Raw genomic sequence first — 22,527 nt, 5'->3', positions numbered from 1 at the left:
AAATAAATCTGCCATCCCTATCATAGATAATAGAGATTGGTATTTCATGTCTGGAGACGACTTCCTTCAAATAGAGTCGTGCTAACTTCTCCATCTTGTCATCTTCTCTTATTGGCAGGAAGTGTGCTGACTTGGTGAGACGATCAACTATTACCCAAATAGTATCATAACCACTTGCAGTCCTTGGCAATTTAGTAATGAAATCCATGGTAATGTTTTCCCATTTCCATTCCGGGATTTCTGGTTGTTGTTGATAATGCTAAAAACGAACATATATTTCATAGCATTATTCCTCAAGAAAGACAAGCTTTTAGTTGCAATTGTTCTATTTACAAGTGATATTCGTTTAAATAATAAAAGGTGAAGACAAAAGACAGATTCGACGATTTGAAGACGCAAACGACCAAAAAGCTCAAAAGAACAAAAGACAATCAAAAAGGTTCCAATTATTGATAAGAAACGTCTCGAAATCACAAGAGTACAAGATTCAAAACGCAAAGTACAAGATATTAAATTGTACGCGAGGACGTTCGAAAATCCGGAACCGGGACTAGAGTCAACTCTTAACGCTCGACGCAACGGACTAAAAATTACAAGTTAACTATGTATATAAATATAATATAATATATAATTAATTATATTAATTATATATATATTATATATATATATTAAAAACTGTCGGCAGCCAGAAACTCCAAGGGTGTGAATTGAAAATACCTCTCCGCGACTCGCGGAGTTTGAAGGGCTTTTTGCCGCGAGTCGCGGAGCCCCAAATTTCACTTCTGGCTATAAAGCCAACCGAATTCTGATCGAATTTATCATCATTTTTTCATCTCTCTCTCAATATATACGAGTAATATATATTTATATTTATAATTTATATTTTAATTTTAATTATAATTCTAATAATAAGGGTATGTTAGCGAATGTTGTAAGGGTGTAAGTCGAAATTCTGTCCGTGTAACGCTACGCTATTTTTAATCATTGTAAGTTATGTTCAACCTTTTTATATTAATGTCTCGTAGCTAAGTTATTATTATGCTTGTTTAAAACGAAGTAATCATGATGTTGGGCTAATTACTAAAATTGGGTAATTGGGCTTTGTACCATAATTGGGGTTTGGACAAAAGAACGACACTTGTGGAAACTAGACTATGGGCTATTAATGGGCTTTATATTTGTTTAACTAAATGAAAGTTTGTTAATGTTAATATAAAGATTTACAATTGGGCGTCCCTATAAATTACCATATACACTCGATCGGACACGATGGGCGGGGTATTTATATGTACGAATAATCGTTCATTTAACCGGACACGGGAATGGATTAATAGCCACTAGAATAATTAAAACAGGGGTGAAATTACATTCAAGGGTAATTGGTGTAATTGTTAACAAAGTAGTAAAACCTTGGTTTACACGCAGTCGATAACCTGGTGTATTCATTAAACAAAGTATTAAAACCTTGTTACAATTCGAATCCCCAATTAGTTGGAATATTTATCTTCGGGTATAATAATAATTTGACAAGGACACTTGCAATTTATATTTATGACTGATGGACTGTTATGGACAAAAACCAGACGGACATATTGAATAATCCAGGACAAAGGACAATTAACCCATGGGCATAAAACTAAAACCAACACGTCAAACATCATGATTACGGAAGTTTAAATAAGCATAATTCTTTTATATCATATTTTATTTCCTTTATTTTATATTTAATTGCACTTCTAATTATCGCACTTTTATTTATTGTTATTTCATTTTATCGCACTTTTAATTATCGTACTTTTTAAATTTAATTTTTATCGCATTTTTATTATTCGCAATTTCATTATCGTTATTTACTTTACGCTTTAATTTAAAGTCTTGTATTTATTTTATATTTTACATTAGGTTTTAACTGCGACTAAAGTTTTAAAATCGACAAACCAGTCATTAAACGGTAAAAACCCCTCTTTATAATAATAATATTACTTATATATATATTTGTATTTTTATAAAAGTAAACTAATATAGCGTTGAGCTTTGCTTAAAGATCTCCCTGTGGAACGAACCGGACTTACTAAAAACTACACTACTGTACGATTAGGTACACTGCCTATAAGTGTTGTAGCAAGGTTTAAGTATATCCATTCTATAAATAAATAAATATCTTGTGTAAAATTGTATCGTATTTAATAGTTTTTCCTAGTAAAATAATAACTATTTTATATACTACCCTGCTTTGACATCAAGTATTTTTGGCGCCGCTGCCGGGGAGCACTCTTAAAAGCCGGAAGCGCAACGCTAAAAAAAAAAAAAAAAAAAAGATTTTTAGTTACTTTTATTAAAAGTCGTTTTTGTAAAAATACGTTTTAAATATTCGAAAATATAAAAAGAAAAACAAAAATATAAGCATTTTTAAGATTTTGTTAAATATTTAAGTTTTATAAGTTTCTTTATTTCTATTTTAGTTTATAAAAATATAAGTTTTAATTTTAATATCTTTTATTTTAAAAAAAACAGAAAACAAAATAAAAAGAAAAAAAAAATAAAAATAAAAAGAAAAACGCGTAAAAGTGAAACCTGTCAGCTCAAATTCTGAACCCCGCGACTTGCGGGGTTTTCTTCTTTATTCGCCGCGAGTCGCGGAGGCCCTCTGACACACGGACAAAAACCCTAATTTCGCATTGATTACGGGTTATAATTTATTATTATTATTATTTAACTTAATTATTATTATTATTATTATTAATTTTAGTTTTATTTTTAATTTTTACTTTATATTTATGTATTTTGTTTAATTAGTTTTATTAAAATTGTAAAATTAGTAGTTTTAATTAAATAAATAATATAAAAATAATATTTTTATAAAAAATTGTACTTTTTACAACTTTTTGTATATTTTTATATTTTGTACCTTTTTAATCGTTGTAGCGTAATATTTATATTTTTAGCTCATAATTAATTTTAAACTTAGTTTTTGCTATAGTTATTTTTACTCCTATATTTTTAGGCTTTGCCGTAGAATTCCTTAAGTGCTTTTTCTTTAGACTAAGATTTAGGTGCTTTAGAATTTTGCGACGCCTTTTTAAGTTTTAGTTTCTTTTTAAGTTATTTCCATTTGGAATTTAGTTTTTCCTTGTAAGCTTTAATATTTTTAGACCTTTTACTATGTATCAATTATCATTCCAATTAGTAATTTCAATTTGCGATTATAATTTTAAGTTAGTTGTAGTAATAAGGTTAAATTAGTTAAGTATTTTTAAGTTGTTATAAGTTTCTTTTATTTTTCCGTCACCTTTTATTTTTCAACCATTTTTTTTCTTTTTCGACATTTTTCGACGCGCAATCTTTTTCTCTCTTATTTCTCGCCATTCTAGTTTTTAGGACTTAGAATTTTATTCTACTTCTTATCTAAATTTCTTAAAATTACGAAAATTTATTTTGAGTGGTTAAATTAATAGACATCAAAATTTTCTGGTTCGTAGTAATAGTTGGATTTGTACGTGGACCGGGTTATTGGAGCCAAACAGTACTCAATTATATTGAGACCAAACGAATCCTGCCCCTCTGCTGCATCTTTTGGCTATTCGAAACGTGGGCAAAATCAGAAAAGTCTATTAATTGGATAACTTATTATAATTTTTCTTTCCTTTTTAAAACTAATAGGATATTCAGTGAATGCACCGAGCAAGACGTTCATCACCTTTTATACGTTCACCACCTGTAACTAGATCAAGACATCGTTTAACAAATATAACCGCCGTTGATTTTTCTTTAGAATCGTCATCCAGTCGACCAAGTACTTCAGTTCAAATTTCCGATAATCCATTTTTTGAACCCGACCTCACAATTAAGAATCCAGAAAATATTCAGGAACGGTTCGTAGATCCTGAACCATTAAACTTTCCTCCGGAACCACCAATCATTCAAACAGAGATTGTTGAGGAACGAACCATTAAATCAGAATCATCTAGTGATACCGATTCAACAAATTCAATTATGGAGAATCTGGAACCTTTAAGTATGGAAGACCGAATGAGAGCTAAACGCACTGGCCAAGGTCACGCAATTACTCATCCAGACATTAATGCGCCAGATTATGAAATCAAAGGACAAATTTTACACATGGTGACTAATCAATGCCAATTTAGTGGTGCACCGAAGGAAGATCCAAATGAACATCTACGTACCTTTAATAGGATCTGCACACTATTTAAAATACGAGAAGTGGAGGATGAACAGATATATCTCATGTTATTTCCCTGGACTTTAAAGGGAGAAGCCAAAGATTGGTTGGAATCGTTACCTGAAGGGGCGATCGATACATGGGACGTTTTAATTGATAAATTTCTTAAACAATTCTTTCCTGCATCTAAAGCCGTAAGACTTCAAGCAGAAATTGTTACGTTCACACAAAAGCCAAATGAAACTCTATATGAGGCGTGGACAAGATATGGGAAGTTATTAAGAGGATGTCCGCAACATGGTTTAGACACCTGTCAAATAGTACAAATATTCTACCGAGGATGCGACATCACTACAAGAAAAGACATAGATATAGCAGCTGGTGGTTCTATTATGAAGAAAACCGAAACTGATGCTTACAAAATTATTGATAACACTGCTTCCCACTCACATGAGTGGCACCAAGAAAAAGACATCATTAGATCATCTAAAGCAGCTAGAGCCGATTCTAGCCATGACTTAGATTCCATTTCGGCAAAGATAGATGCTTTTGAAAGACGAATGGAAAAGATGACTAAGGATATTCATGCTATACGAATTAGTTGTGAGCAGTGTGGAGGACCACATTTGACAAAAGATTGTCTAAGTATTGAATTAACAATGGAACAAAGAGAGAATATTTCATACATAAACCAAAGGCCTGGAAATAATTATCAGAATAATTATCAACCGCCAAGACCGATTTACAATCAAAACCAGAATTATAACCGAAATATTCCATACAATAACCAACAAGGTCCTAGCAATCAACAAGTATCCAATAATACTTATAATCAGCAAAGACCGAATTTTCAGAACAAACCACCACAACAAACCGATGATAAAAAGCCGAATTTAGAAGATATGATGACGAAGCTAGTTGAAACTCAAACGCAGTTTTTCACATCTCAAAAACAAACCAATGAACAAAATGCTCAAGCATTTAGAAATCAACAAGCTTCTATTCAAAATCTGGAACAAGAAGTAAGTAACCTAGCAAGGTTAATAGGTGAAAGAAAACCGGGAAGTCTACCTAGCGATACAAATGCTAACCCCCGGAATGAAACAGCTAAAGCTATTACCACAAGAAGTGGAACAACACTTAAATCACCTGAAATACCTGTAACTTCTGATGAAACTATTCCTACTCCACAAGAACCACAACCTGATAAAGATAAGGAAAAAGAACCGGTAGTTGAAAAGGTTAATGAAGATAACACAGCTAAGGATAAACCTTATGTTAAACCATACCAACCACCACTTCCTTATCCGAGTAAAATGAAGAAAGAGAAACTTGAAGCCGAGCAATCCAAATTCTTGGATATGTTTAAACAGATAAATGTAAATCTTCCTTTCATTGATGTGATTTCAGGAATGCCTAGATATGCTAAATTCTTGAAAGATCTGATCACGAATAGAAAGAAAATGGAAGAACTCTCGGCTGTCACTATGAATGCTAATTGTTCAGCAGTGCTGTTGAATAAGATACCAGAAAAACTATCTGATCCAGGAAGTTTCACAATTCCATGTTTTCTGGGTAGCCTTAGTTCAATAGAAGCATTAGCAGATTTAGGTGCTAGTATAAATCTAATGCCGTATTCACTATACGCTAAACTAGACCTTGGAGAATTGAAACCAACCAGAATAAGCATACAACTAGCCGATAGATCAATAAAATATCCTAGAGGGATAATGGAGAACATGCTAGTTAAAGTTGGTACTTTAGTATTTCCAGTAGATTTTGTTGTTTTAGACATGGAAGAAGATTCTCAAGTTCCTCTCATATTAGGAAGACCATTCTTAAACACGGCTAAAGCAATGATAGACGTGTTCGGAAAGAAACTGACCCTAAGTATAGAGGATGAGAGTGTTACCTTTTCAGTTGATAGAGCAATGCAACAACCACAATCTGCAGATGATACATGTTATTATATTCAAACTATAGATGCACATGCAGAATTATTAGAAGAATTTCCAGAATTACAAGGAACAGGAGAATGTTCTTTAGGAGAAGGTAATGAACCAATTAATGAAGCCGAAATGTTAGCTACACTTATAGCTAATGGATATGAACCAACAACAGAAGAAATTCAAATGCTAAAAGAAGAAGACAGATATCGATATAAATCATCGATAGAAGAACCTCCGAAATTAGAGTTAAAGCCACTTCCAAACCATTTGGAATACGCTTATTTACATGGTGAATCCGAATTACCTGTAATAATATCGTCTTCTCTTACTGAAAATGAGAAATCACAGCTCATTTCTGTGTTGAAAGCTCATAAACCAGCCATTGCATGGAAGATTCATGATATTAAAGGAATAAGTCCTTCGTATTGCACACATAAAATCCTTATGGAAGAAGGTCATAAAACGTATGTGCAACGCCAACGAAGACTAAATCCTAATATGCAAGATGTAGTTAAGAAAGAGATTATTAAACTGCTAGATGCAGGTTTAATATATCCAATTTCTGATAGTCCATGGGTAAGCCCAGTTCAATGCGTACCTAAGAAGGGTGGCATGACTGTCATCACAAATGAGAAAAATGAGCTTATTCCTACTAGGACTGTAACAGGATGGCGTGTATGTATTGATTATAGAAAATTAAATGACGCCACCAGAAAAGATCACTTTCCCTTACCTTTCATAGATCAAATGTTGGAAAGATTAGCCGGAAATAGTTACTATTGTTTTCTAGATGGATTTTCCGGATATTTTCAAATTCCAATAGCACCCGAAGATCAAGAGAAAACCACATTCACGTGCCCTTATGGTACTTTTGCTTACAAAAGAATGCCATTTGGACTTTGTAACGCCCCTGCAACCTTTCAAAGGTGTATGATGGCGATTTTTCATGACATGATAGAAGAATGCATGGAAGTATTCATGGATGACTTTTCAGTCTTCGGTGATACATTTAAATCATGTCTAGTTAATCTGGAACGAATGCTAATTAGATGCGAAAAATCAAATCTAGTACTTAATTGGGAGAAATGCCATTTCATGGTTAAAGAAGGCATCGTTCTTGGACATAAAATTTCAAAAGAAGGAATTGAAGTGGATAGAGCTAAAGTAGATGTAATTGCTAAACTTCCACATCCCACCAATGTTAGAGGAGTTAGGAGTTTTCTAGGGCATGCCGGTTTTTACCGACGTTTCATAAAAGATTTTTCTAAAATTGCCACTCCTATGAATAAACTCCTAGAAAAGGATGCGCCATTCATCTTTTCAGATGAGTGTATCAAATCTTTTAATATTCTTAAAGAAAAACTCACTAATGCGCCGATCATGATAACACCAAATTGGAATCTACCATTTGAACTAATGTGCGATGCAAGTGATTTTGCAATGGGAGCCGTTTTAGGACAAAGGATTGAAAAACGATTTCAACCTATATATTATGCTAGTAAGACATTACAAGGAGCACAAACGAACTATACAACTACTGAAAAAGAACTCCTTGCTATTGTCTTTGCTTTTGACAAATTTCGATCATATCTCGTTCTAGCAAAAACGGTGGTCTATACCGACCATTCTGCTCTTAGATACCTATTTTCAAAACAAGATGCTAAACCAAGATTAATCCGTTGGATCTTACTCTTACAAGAGTTTGATATTGAAATCCGAGATAAAAAAGGAGCAGAAAATCTCGCCGCTGATCATCTTTCTCGTCTTGAAAATCCCGAATTAGAAGTTCTGAATGAATCAGCCATACAAGACAACTTTCCTGATGAATATCTATTGAAGATAGATTATAAAGAAATCCCATGGTTTGCAGACTATGCAAACTACTTAGTTTGTGGATTCCTTGAAAAAGGATTATCGTACCAAAGACGAAAGAAATTCTTCAGTGATATAAAACACTATTTCTGGGAAGATCCACATCTGTTTAAAAGTTGTCCCGATGGAATAATACGCCGATGTGTATTTGGAGATGAAGCTAGTAAAATTTTAAACCATTGTCACACAGGACCAACAGGAGGGCATTATGGGCCTCAACTAACAGCAAGAAAAGTTTATGAAGCTGGATTCTATTGGCCTACAATTTACAAAGACGCACACCTTCTTTGCAAATCCTGTGATGCATGTCAAAGGGCCGGAAAAATAAGTCAACGTGATGAAATGCCACAAAATGTCATCCAAGTATGTGAAGTATTTGACATTTGGGGTATTGACTTTATGGGTCCATTTCCAAAATCTCATAATAATCTATATATACTCGTAGCCATTGATTATGTATCTAAATGGGCGGAAGCACAAGCTCTCCCAACTAACGATGCACGAGTTGTAGTCAACTTTTTAAAACGTCTTTTTGCAAGGTTTGGAACACCGAAAGCTTTAATAAGTGATCGGGGTACTCATTTCTGTAATAATCAACTTGAGAAAGTTCTTAAAAGATATGGAGTAACTCATAAAATCTCCACCGCATATCATCCACAAACAAGTGGACAAGTTGAAAATACCAACCGAGCTTTAAAACGTATTCTAGAGAAAACCGTAGGATCAAATCCGAAGGAATGGTCCATTAAATTGGAGGATGCACTCTGGGCTTTTAGAACAGCCTACAAAACTCCAATTGGAACCACACCTTTTAGACTTGTTTATGGAAAAGCATGTCATCTTCCAGTAGAAATTGAACACAAAGCATTTTGGGCTTTGAAGACATGTAATCTTGATTTACATGAAGCCGGACGTCTACGATTAAGTCAACTAAACGAATTAGAAGAATTAAGACATGAAGCATACGAAAATTCGTTAATCTATAAAGAAAGAACGAAGAAATGGCATGATAAAAGAATCAGAAGTTCAAAAGAATTTAAAGAAGGAGACAGAGTTCTTCTTTTCAATTCACGATTCAAGCTATTTCCTGGAAAATTGAAATCAAGATGGTCTGGACCATTCATAGTCAAAAGAGTTTTCCCATACGGAACGATAGAATTAATAAATTCAAATGGAATTGAATTTAAAGTTAATGGTCACAGAGTTAAACATTACATACATGGTCCGATGGAGGTCGACAACGAAGTTAATCACAATTTCGACACCACAGCTAACTAAGTGTGGGGAGAATCAAGTCTTTAAAGGATAATAAGTATTTCTGTTAGAGTTAGATTGTCTGTTTTCGTGTAGTTCTCGAAAATGGAACACGTATGGTCTTTCCCTAGCAGACCCTAAAGAACTAGTCTTCTCCCCCCATTCTGAATTTTTATTTTTTTTAGGTTTTTACAAAATGAAGACTGCCTGTGAACTAAACCATGGTCTAATGCTACACGCTTTGATCACTAAACGTAATAATGACATACTCCCGAGTGAAATAGTATCAGTAATCAGAGAAAGAATGGACGGAGTTAGAAAAGGATCCAGATGCGAAGATAATAAGTTACAATTTGGTAAAGGAAAATCAAAATCCGCAGCGAAAAGAAGAGCACGACACCTAGAAAAATGTCACAAATGCGGAAAATGGTCACATGGAGGTAAATGTTCAAATAATCAAACCTATTCAAATACCGAATTTGTTACTTTATGCAGAGACGGACCGTTCATATGTTTAGAAGAAAAGACAATGAATGCTCGAGGTTACGCCTATGCAGCCATGGAAAACCAATTAAACCGACTATCTTATGAATATAATAGATCATATAACTAAGAAATCTATTTCACAGGTATGTCTGTACAGTTTTTATTTTTTATTTTTATTTTTAACCTTTTGATAATAAACGCTAATTTGTTCGCTAAAAAGTATTAAATTGGTATTAAATAAAATTAGGTTTGGCGACCGAAATTATTGATATCGTTCAAAAATTTATTACATCACTGCGAAATTTAACGTTTATTCTTAAGGTATAAATATCTTTAATCAATCAACCCAAAATATTTCAAAAATTCGTCATGAGTTAAATTAGGTCTTGGAACCGAAATTACTTTACCGAAAAGAGGGGCGCATATTTTTGATAATATTTGATTGATTAAAGTGGGATAAAAAGAAAAAAAAGATTTTTAAATTTATTTTTACCATGTTTTTAAAATTAATATTTAAATCTTAAGTTAATACTGTAAACTTTATAAAAACAATATTTTTAAAATTGTAAATATTTGAAAAATTAATATAAGTTTGATATGAATTTATAAATTTTTAAATTAAGTTTGGTGTGAATTTTTAATTTTTAAAATATGAAATTTTAATTTTATGCATTTTAAATTTTGAGTTTGGTGTGAATTTTTAATTTTGAATTTTATATTTAAGTTGTGTGAATTTAAAAACAAAAATTTACTTTATCTCATTAAGTTAAGAATATGATTTTTAAAAATTCGTCGTAAGTTGAAGACTAGGTCTTTGAACCGAAATTGCTTTACCCGAGGGAGGGACGAGAACTTTTATTATCATTATTTTTAATCTTATTGATTTAAAGTATGCCAAAAACATTGAAAAAAAAAAACCCAAAAATCTTAGCTTTTAAAACAATCGCTACAAAAAGACAAATTTTAAAATTTTGTCGAGGGACGGACTAGGACATCGATCCGAAACGACCTCGTCCTAAATAACAAGGGAAACAAAATTTTAAAATTAATTTCTTAATTGTTTTATAAGTTAAGGATTAAAAAAAAAAAAAAAAAAAAAAAAAAAAAAAAAGTAACTCCGCGACTCGCGGAGTTTTAAGTGAAAACCTCCGCGACTCGCGGAGGGACCAAATTACAGAAAAAAATAAAACAGCTGCACACGATCAGTTCACTCCCACCAACACATAAACACCCGAAATACTGCGAAAATCACCCCCAAAAATCTCAATTTTTAACCGTTAATCACCAAATTTTTTGCTAAAATCATGTTGAGAAGGATGATATCTAGGAACTACTCAAGAAAAACGGTAAATTTCTACACCTAAACACCATTTAATTCGAATTTTAGTGTTCTTGAGCTAATTTTTACCAAATTTGATTTTGATGCTTTTTAGTGTAATTAGACTTAAATTGTTTATGTATTATGCTTGTATAACCTAGATTGATGCTGTTTAACATGATTAGAAGCCTTAAACTTCAAATTTTGAATAATCTAGGGTTTGTGTTCTAGAGCAATTTGGGGCTTTTTGATATAAACAGGTTATGGCCGATTTTTGTCATGAATTATTGCTAAATTGAGTAGTGTAACATGTCTAGGTAGTTAAATGATCCAAACTTTGAGCCTAAACATGATTTTGAGAATTAAAGTGGACTTTTTTAAGTCCAAAATTCATGAACTTGATTTTTGAAAGATAATGCCATTTGAGACTTGTTTATTTGCTAGTAATGATTATTTTGACATGTTATTTGAGTTGAATGCTTATGAACTTGGCGAAAATTTTCGTATATGCTTATTTGAAAAAGTGTAGATTTGATAAAAATGTGAAAATGAGCTTAAGTCTGATATAAATTGATAATGTCATTGTAATTATTTTGATTGATGATTTTGCTGACACTAATGCATATTTGGATGCACAAAATTTGTGTTTGATGTGTTTTGCAGAATGAAAGGGGTGAATCTTCATCCCAAGCCCGTCACGCTCCTGCTGAGAACTTGGAACAACAGGAGGTAGATAACTACTACAAGCAGGATGTACCTCATCCAGTCATGACCTTTTCAGATATGCACTTGGAACAGTTGCACCCGAACCTGCGATTTGACAGACTTTGGATAGATTATCCAAAATATCAACGGGGTTTGCATACTCTTCATTCCAAGGTTGTTGAGGTACCGAGGGTCATAGAATGGGGACCCTTGGAAGCTGTAGAATTGGCCGGGCCAATTAGGGAATTACTGGTACAGAGGTATGGTAATTCTTCTTTTAATGACTGGATATGTTTATTCACCATACGCAGACCTGTATATAAAGTATGGTGTGAAGAGTTGTTATGTAGTATAGAGTTGAATGATCGGGTAGCTAGTTTAACCGATCGTTCTTTTATTAGATTTTTGTTAGGCGGTTCGATGCGCCACATGTCTTTACTGGACATGGCTCAGGCTTTACGTATATATACGCCTGAGGAGTTAGCGTCTGCCGATTGTAGAGGATTGATACTAAACGGTAGGAAAATAGATGAAAATTTTGATACACACGGTGTGTGGAGTCAAATGACAAGCCATCACCGTTTTAAAGGGGGAAACTACTCTTATTTGGATATAGATAGAGCCGAATTAAGAGTAATACATAGATTTTTAGCTAATTCGATTACACAAAGGGGTAAAAACAAAGAAAAGGTAAATGAACAAGATTTGTTTTACCATATGTGTATTCGAGACCCACACAGCGCTGTAAGTATACCATATTGTGTGGGTTATTATTTATCAGCTATGGTTCGAGGGATGCGTCCACATAGCATAATAGGAGGTGGTATTTTTATTACTTTGATTGGTGAATATCTCGGTGTGGATATAAGTCGGGGGGGATTATTAGTAGAAGAGCCGGAACCCCGCGACACTATAGGTTTAAATGTATACCATGGTGCGAAAGTGTTGAAGCGGCGAAATAACGCCGCAGTACGATACAATGGTAGACATCCACAGGCAGAGAGAAACCAAGAACAAGGTAATGTAGGAGGGGGGAACCAGATGCAAGAAATGCATAGGTTTATAGCTTCTCAGGAATACGAAAATGCTAGACAGAGAGCATTTGAAGATTGGCAAGTTCATCAGAACCAGATCATAGCGCATTGCCAACATATAGGTAGAAACTATATTCCTACACCGAAACCCGTCTTCCCTCCTTGGTCGATAGAGATGCAGCCACCATATCCTACGTATGACCCTGCCGAAGCATTCTATAGCACTTATGGTTATGCGTGGAATCCCTATTGGTACCAATATCATCCTTAGTTTACTTATTTTTTTTTATTATTATGTAATTTGTAATTATTGATGTATTTAATATTTTTGTTAATATTGTAATCATTTTTATAATTATCTAACTTTTATTCTTAGATTTTAATAATTTTTGAATGTGGGGTAATAAACCAAACTTCAAAAATATGTATATATGTTTGCAGTTTATCTTATGTAAACAACAGGGTAAAACAACGCATTTTCAAAGACTGGCATTAAGTTCAGCAAAAGCAAGTAATTTTGACGACAATGATGCAACATGTATGTGAAATAACAACAAGACGGAATGAACAAATGACGTGCAACATTTATCATTCAGCAAACAAACGCCAATATATTTGGAAACTTTGGTAAAAATTTAATCATTTTCACACAAATCACCCTCAATAATTTAAATTGTTACTGATTTCTTGCAAATGAGGGCATTGCAAGAACTTAAGTGTGGGAAGGGATTAAATTCTTTCGGATTTTAAAATTTTTATATTAAACACTTGGTTACCATTAAAAATACTAGTAAAGCAGTAGTTGTATTAGAATCTAGTGCTCTCTGATAAAAAAGAACAGCCCTAGTCTTATATACTGACTACCCAATTCTAGTAAAATTTTTCAAAATTTTCAATTAAATGAATTCAAATCATGTTTATACATATTTATGAACGATAAAACTAGGTTTTAACACCGAAATTATTGTTACCTCGGAAAGGACATAAATTGAGAAACAAACTAAAATGTTAAAATTCATTTAAAATGGAATAGAGGACGATAAAAAGAAAAATAAAAAGCCAAGTGTGGGAAAATTTACCAAGTTATTTTAAACATATGCCACATATATTTGTAACAAATAACTGAAAATACTTTTGCTTTGAACTAAACTAAACTGTTTTACCCAATGAAAGAAAAGAAGAGATGGATCTACACGATGAATCAATTCCATCATTAAAAGGAAGTAAAGTCTTCCGAAAAAGACACGCGCTTCTTGATTTAGGTCATGAAGTTGTCGTTCAGACCAGCTGTAGGTTGACGAAAAATCTAGAAAAATCATCACTAAAATCAGCAGGAAATCCACGGACCTCAACATTAAACAGGGTCGTCAAGTGGTCAGATTTATCCTAACCATGAGAAGGATTTATCTCGTACAATGGGGAGGCACCGTGCAAATTAGCTGGATAAGACTAATGAATCAGATCCCCAGAAAGGATAATCTCCTTAAAGATTAAAAATCAGCTTTTAAGACTGATATTACTCAATCCTAGAGATTGACCTTAAAGATTGAGAATTCAAACTCATGGAATTCAATGATATCTAAACTCGAGCTTAAACGAGAAAATATTTTGATCAAAATTACAAACCAATTTGTTTTCTGAAAACCCTATTTTCAATGCGTTCATTACCATTGAACGTAAAATCCTAGGAATTCACCTGGAATTCATTAGGTCACCTGAACTAAATCGGGTGTCAACCGTAAGAACGGTGGTTGCATAGTGGTCAAAGACAGGACCTTGTGCCAGACCGACAAATTATAAGGGTGAGCTTTACTATTGCTCCTACCAAGGATAGTAATTGCGTCCGACACGTTATAGACCATAATCAAAAGCATGTCACGGGACATTGCCTTAAACAGTTGCTTGTTCAACGCTTTCCTTTACAACCGGACGGTAGTTTGCCGAAAGGTAATATACGGAACAAGTAAACTGGACGTGTTGCTTTCCAAATACAAGGTTAGCAAGTGGGTGACACAAAACCGCAAGTTTTGAGCTAAAATTTTCAAATCTGAAACCCACCAAACCCACAAAAATATTTTGCAAACACCGGTAAAGGGTTATTCCGGAAAATTTATCTAGGGTAAAAACTAGATTTAATTTTCAAAAGATCAAATGTTTTCATAAAGATCCAATTTCCTTAATGGATCTAAATTTGTATAGTCATGTGGGACTGTAAACCATATCGTTACTACCATTGTTTATACCGCCGTATAGAAATCACTGATGTACAAAGTGTGAAGAATAAAAAAGTGATTCTAGTATTTCAAGACGATATTGCTTGAGGACAAGCAACGCTCAAGTGTGGGAATATTTGATAATGCTAAAAACGAACATATATTTCATAGCATTATTCCTCAAGAAAGACAAGCTTTTAGTTGCAATTGTTCTATTTACAAGTGATATTCGTTTAAATAATAAAAGGTGAAGACAAAAGACAGATTCGACGATTTGAAGACGCAAACGACCAAAAAGCTCAAAAGAACAAAAGACAATCAAAAAGGTTCCAATTATTGATAAGAAACGTCTCGAAATCACAAGAGTACAAGATTCAAAACGCAAAGTACAAGATATTAAATTGTACGCGAGGACGTTCGAAAATCCGGAACCGGGACTAGAGTCAACTCTTAACGCTCGACGCAACGGACTAAAAATTACAAGTTAACTATGTATATAAATATAATATAATATATAATTAATTATATTAATTATATATATATTATATATATATATTAAAAACTGTCGGCAGCCAGAAACTCCAAGGGTGTGAATTGAAAATACCTCTCCGCGACTCGCGGAGTTTGAAGGGCTTTTTGCCGCGAGTCGCGGAGCCCCAAATTTCACTTCTGGCTATAAAGCCAACCGAATTCTGATCGAATTTATCATCATTTTTTCATCTCTCTCTCAATATATACGAGTAATATATATTTATATTTATAATTTATATTTTAATTTTAATTATAATTCTAATAATAAGGGTATGTTAGCGAATGTTGTAAGGGTGTAAGTCGAAATTCTGTCCGTGTAACGCTACGCTATTTTTAATCATTGTAAGTTATGTTCAACCTTTTTATATTAATGTCTCGTAGCTAAGTTATTATTATGCTTGTTTAAAACGAAGTAATCATGATGTTGGGCTAATTACTAAAATTGGGTAATTGGGCTTTGTACCATAATTGGGGTTTGGACAAAAGAACGACACTTGTGGAAACTAGACTATGGGCTATTAATGGGCTTTATATTTGTTTAACTAAATGAAAGTTTGTTAATGTTAATATAAAGATTTACAATTGGGCGTCCCTATAAATTACCATATACACTCGATCGGACACGATGGGCGGGGTATTTATATGTACGAATAATCGTTCATTTAACCGGACACGGGAATGGATTAATAGCCACTAGAATAATTAAAACAGGGGTGAAATTACATTCAAGGGTAATTGGTGTAATTGTTAACAAAGTAGTAAAACCTTGGTTTACACGCAGTCGATAACCTGGTGTATTCATTAAACAAAGTATTAAAACCTTGTTACAATTCGAATCCCCAATTAGTTGGAATATTTATCTTCGGGTATAATAATAATTTGACAAGGACACTTGCAATTTATATTTATGACTGATGGACTGTTATGGACAAAAACCAGACGGACATATTGAATAATCCAGGACAAAGGACAATTAACCCATGGGCATAAAACTAAAACCAACACGTCAAACATCATGATTACGGAAGTTTAAATAAGCATAATTCTTTTATATCATATTTTATTTCCTTTATTTTATATTTAATTGCACTTCTAATTATCGCACTTTTATTTATTGTTATTTCATTTTATCGCACTTTTAATTATCGTACTTTTTAAATTTAATTTTTATCGCATTTTTATTATTCGCAATTTCATTATCGTTATTTACTTTACGCTTTAATTTAAAGTCTTGTATTTATTTTATATTTTACATTAGGTTTTAACTGCGACTAAAGTTTTAAAATCGACAAACCAGTCATTAAACGGTAAAAACCCCTCTTTATAATAATAATATTACTTATATATATATTTGTATTTTTATAAAAGTAAACTAATATAGCGTTGAGCTTTGCTTAAAGATCTCCCTGTGGAACGAACCGGACTTACTAAAAACTACACTACTGTACGATTAGGTACACTGCCTATAAGTGTTGTAGCAAGGTTTAAGTATATCCATTCTATAAATAAATAAATATCTTGTGTAAAATTGTATCGTATTTAATAGTTTTTCCTAGTAAAATAATAACTATTTTATATACTACCCTGCTTTGACATCAGTTGTAGTAGACCTGATGGTTTCTGATGTTCAGCTTTGACCTTAGAACACGTCAAACATTCTCCTACATATTTAGCAATATCGGCTTTCATACCTGGCCACCAAAAATGTTTCTTAAGATCCTTGTACATCTTCCCCGTTCCAGATTGTATTGAGTATCTGGTTTTATGAGCTTCTTTAAGTACCATTTCTCTCATATCTCCAAATTTTGGTACCCAAATTCTTTCAGCCCTATACCGGGTTCCGTCTTCCTGAATATTAAGATGCTTCTCCGATCCTTTGGGTATTTCATCCTTTAAATTTCCCTCTTTTAAAACTCCTTGTTGCGCCTCCTTTATTTGAGTAGTAAGGTTAGTGTGAATCATTATATTCATAGATTTTACTCGAATGGGTTCTCTGTCCTTTCTGCTCAAGGCGTCGGCTACCACATTTGCCTTCCCCGGGTGGTAACGAATCTCAAAGTCGTAATCATTCAACAATTCAATCCACCTACGCTGCCTCATATTCAGTTGTTTCTGATTAAATATGTGTTGAAGACTTTTGTGGTCGGTATATATAATACTTTTGACCCCATATAAGTAGTGCCTCCAAGTCTTTAATGCAAAAACAACCGCGCCTAATTCCAAATCATGCGTCGTATAATTTTGCTCGTGAATCTTCAATTGTCTAGACGCATAAGCAATCACCTTCGTCCGTTGCATTAATACACAACTGAGACCTTGCTTTGATGCGTCACAATAAATCACAAAATCATCATTCCCTTCAGGCAATGACAATATAGGTGTCGTAGTTAGTTTTTTCTTCAATAATTGAAACGCCTTCTCTTGTTCATCCTTCCATTCAAATTTCTTCCCTTTATGCGTTAATGCAGTCAAGGGTTTTGCTATTTTGGAGAAATCTTGGATGAATCTTCTGTAGTAACCAGCCAATCCTAAAAATTGACGTATATGCTTCGGAGTTTTTGGGGTTTCCCACTTTTCAACGGTTTCGATCTTTGCCGGGTCCACCTGGATACCTTCTTTGTTCAATATGTGACCGAGGAATTGAACTTCTTCCAACCAAAATGCACACTTTGAAAACTTAGCGTACAATTCTTCCTTCCTCAATACTTCTAACACCTTTCTCAAATGTTCACCGTGTTCTTGGTCATTCTTTGAGTAAATAAGTATGTCATCAATGAAAACAATGACAAACTTGTCAAGGTATGGTCCACACACTCGGTTCATAAGGTCCATGAACACAGCTGGTGCATTAGTTAAACCAAACAGCATGACCATAAACTCGTAATGACCGTAACGTGTTCTGAAAGCAGTCTTTGGAATATCATCTTCTTTCACCCGCATTTGATGATACCCGGAACGTAAGTCAATCTTTGAATAAACAGACGAGCCTTGTAGTTGATCAAATAAGTCGTCGATTCTCGGTAGTGGGTAGCGGTTCTTGATGGTAAGTTTGTTCAACTCTCGGTAGTCGATACACAACCTGAATGTACCATCTTTCTTCTTGACAAACAAAACAGGAGCTCCCCACGGTGATGTGCTTGGTCGAATGAAACCACGCTCTAAAAGTTCTTGTAATTGGCTTTGCAGTTCTTTCATCTCGCTGGGTGCGAGTCTGTAAGGAGCACGGGCTATTGGTGCAGCTCCTGGTACAAGATCTATTTGAAATTCAACGGATCGATGTGGGGGTAATCCCGGGAACATCATTGATGCTTTTTTCTTCAGTTTGTACTTTCTCGACGTGTGCTAGAACAGCATAGCAACCTTTTCTTATTAGTTTTTGTGCCTTCAAATTACTAATAAGATGTAGCTTCATGTTGCCCTTTTCTCCGTACACTATTAAGGGTTCTCCTTCTTCTCGTACAATGCGAATTGCATTTTTATAACATACAATTTATGCTTTCACCTTCTTCAGCCAGTCCATGCCAACTATTACATCAAAACTCCCTAACTCTACTGGTATCAAATCAATCTTAAATATTTCGCTATCCAGTTTAATTTCTCGATTCCGGCATATATTATCTGCTGAAATTAATTTACCGTTTGCTAATTCGAGTAAAAATTTACTATCCAACGGCGTCAATGGACAACTTAATTTAGCACAAAAATCTCTACTCATATAGCTTCTATCCGCACCCGAATCAAATAAAACGTAAGCAGATTTATTGTCAATAAGAAACGTACCCGTAACAAGCTCCGGGTCTTCCTGTGCCTTTGCCGCATTAATATTGAAAACTCTTCCGCGGCCTTATCCATTCGTGTTCTCCTGGTTCGGGCAATTTCTAATAATGTGGCCCCGTTTTCCACATTTATAACAAACTACATTGGCATAACTTGCTCCGACACTACTTGCTCTGCCATTACTCGTTCCGACACCATTTGTTCCTTTCGTTCTGTTAACCCCTGGTCCGTAGACCTCACACTTCGCCGCGCTATGACCATTTCCTTTACACTTGTTGCAAAATTTGGTGCAGAACCCCGAGTGATACTTTTCACACCTTTGGCATAACTGCTTCTGATTGTTGTTGTTGTTGCGGTTGTTATTGTTGTTGGGACGATTGTTGTAGTTGCTGCTGTTGTTGTTGTTGTTGTTGTTGTTGTTGTTGTTGTTGTTGTTGTTGTTGTTGTTATTGTTGTTGTTGTTGGGCCGTTTGTTGTAGTTGCGATTGATGTTGCGATTGTTGGGATAATTGTTGCGATTATTATTGTAATTGCTGTTGTTGTTGTATTGGTGATTCTTATCACCGTTTTCCTCCCACTTTCTTTTGACTTGCTTCACATTGGCCTCTTCAGCCGTCTGTTCTTTAATTCTTTCCTCAATCTGGTTCACTAGTTTATGAGCCATTCTACATGCCTGTTGTATGGAGGCGGGCTCGTGTGAACTTATATCTTCTTGGATTCTTTTCGGTAATCCTTTCACAAACGCGTCGATCTTCTCTTCCTCATCTTCGAACGCTCCCGGACACAATAGGCACAATTCTGTGAATCGTCTTTCGTACGTGGTAATATCAAATCCTTGGGTTCGTAACCCTCTAAGTTCTGTCTTGAGCTTATTGACCTCGGTTCTGGGACGGTACTTCTCGTTCATCAAGTGCTTGAATGCTGACCACGGTAGTGCGTACGCATCATCTTGTCCCACTTGCTCTAGATAGGCATTCCACCATGTTAACGCAGAACCTGTGAAGGTATGCGTAGCGTACTTCACTTTGTCCTCTTCAGTACACTTACTTATGGCAAACACCGATTCGACCTTCTCGGTCCACCGTTTCAATCCGATCAGTCCTTCGGTTCCATCAAATTCCAAAGGTTTGCAGGCAGTGAATTCTTTGTAGGTGCATCCTACACGATTTTTTGTACTGCTAGATCCAAGGTTATTGTTGGTATGTAGCGCAGCCTGTACTGCGGCTATGTTTGAAGCTAGAAAAGTACGGAATTCCTCTTCATTCATATTCACGGTGTGTCGAGTAGTCGGTGCCATTTCCTTCAAAATATTCAAATGGAACAAGTTAATCATACAGAATATTAAGAGTAGTTAATAGTATTTCGTAGCATAATATGAACTCATTTATAAAAGCTTTTTCTTCATATTAGCGTTTTATAAGTTTAAATTCGGGTAGTACCTACCCGTTAAGTTCATACTTAGTAGCTAATATACAATTCAACTACTACAATTCTATATGAAAAACTGATTATAATAATATTTCGCGTTCAAACTTTTATACAATATTTTACAAACTTACAATACCGTTTATTTTACATAAAGCATGAAATATAGCACACAATAACTTTGATACAAGATAGTTGTGAAGATAATTCTAGCTAGTACACAAGTCGTTCAGCAAAGGCAATAAAGACACGTAATTCATACGTCCAGAAACAAGTCATGCATTCTGGTTTTACTAGGACTACTTCCCATCCTTGGTCTTGTGGAACATAACCGTTATGGCCGTTGATAAGACAGCGTGTTGTAACGTCGTCAAAGGGACGAGGGTTACGTAATGACCAACAGTCTCGTAATAACCTAAAAACCTCATTTCTTACCCCAATTACCGACTCCGTCACTTGTGGGAACGTTTTGTTTAATAGTTGTAGCCCGATGTTCTTTTTCTCACTTTGGTGAGAAGAGAACATTACTAACCCGTAAGAATAGCATGCTTCTTTATGTTGCATGTTAGCCGCTTTTTCTAAATCATGAAGTCCTATATTCGGATACATTGAGTCAAAATAAATTCTTAACCCGTTGCGTAAAATAGCATTTGGGTTCCCCGCAATATATGCGTCAAAGTAAACACATCGTAACTTATGGGTTTCCCAATGTGATATCCCCCATCTTTCAAACAAAAGTCTCTTATAAACCAAGACATTCTTGGAACGTTCTTCGAATGTCTTACAAACTGATCTCGCCTTAAATAGTTGTGCCGAGGAATTCTGACTGACTCTAGACAGGATTTCATCAATCATGTCTCCGGGTAGGTCTCTTAAAATATTGGGTTGTCTATCCATTTTGTGTTTTTAAACTGTAAAATAGACAAGAGTTAGATTCATAAGAAATACTTTTTAATACAAGCAATTTTTACATATATCATAAAGCATAAGCACACTATATTACATATATTACACCACACGAATACAACTATCTTATTCCGACTCGCTCGTTTCTTCTTCTTCAGTTTTGGTTCATTTTGCCAAGTTTCTAGGGATATATGATGTTCCCCTAATACTAGCTGTCGTTTTCCACAACGGTTTAGAAAAACCTGGTGGTTTAGAGGTTCTCGGGTCATTGTTACAACTTAAGGACTTCGGGGGATGACGATACATATAAAGTTCATCGGGGTTGGAATTAGATTTCTCTATTTTTATGCCCTTTCCCTTATTATTTTCTTTTGCTTTTTTAAATTCAGTTGAGGTAATTTCTATAACATCATCGGAATTCTCGTCGGAATCCGATTCATCGGAGAATTGGTAATCCTCCCAATATTTTGCTTCCTTGGCGGAAACACCATTGACCATAATTAACCTTGGTCGGTTGGTTGAGGATTTTCTTTTACTTAAAAGTTTTATTATTTCCCCCACCGGTTCTATTTCCTCCTCCGGTTCCTCCTCTTCCGGTTCTGATTCTTCTTCCGGTTCTGATTCTTCTTCCGGTTCTTCTTCGGGAACTTGTGAATCAGTCCAATATATATTCGACTCTTCGTTATTATTAGGTGAGTCAATGGGATTTGTGCTAGAGGTAGACATCTATCACACAATATCAAACATGTTAAGAGATTAATATATCACATAATATATACATGTTAATAATATATAGTTTCCAACAAAAATGTTAAGCAATCATTTTTAAAGAAAACACGGTCGAAGTCCAGACTCACTAATGCATCCTAACAAACTC

The sequence above is a fragment of the Rutidosis leptorrhynchoides genome, chromosome 5 (genome assembly GCF_046630445.1).
Source record: "Rutidosis leptorrhynchoides isolate AG116_Rl617_1_P2 chromosome 5, CSIRO_AGI_Rlap_v1, whole genome shotgun sequence".
NCBI classification, from domain to species: Eukaryota; Viridiplantae; Streptophyta; class Magnoliopsida; order Asterales; family Asteraceae; genus Rutidosis; species Rutidosis leptorrhynchoides.
Note: the sequence above shows the minus strand (reverse complement) of the source record.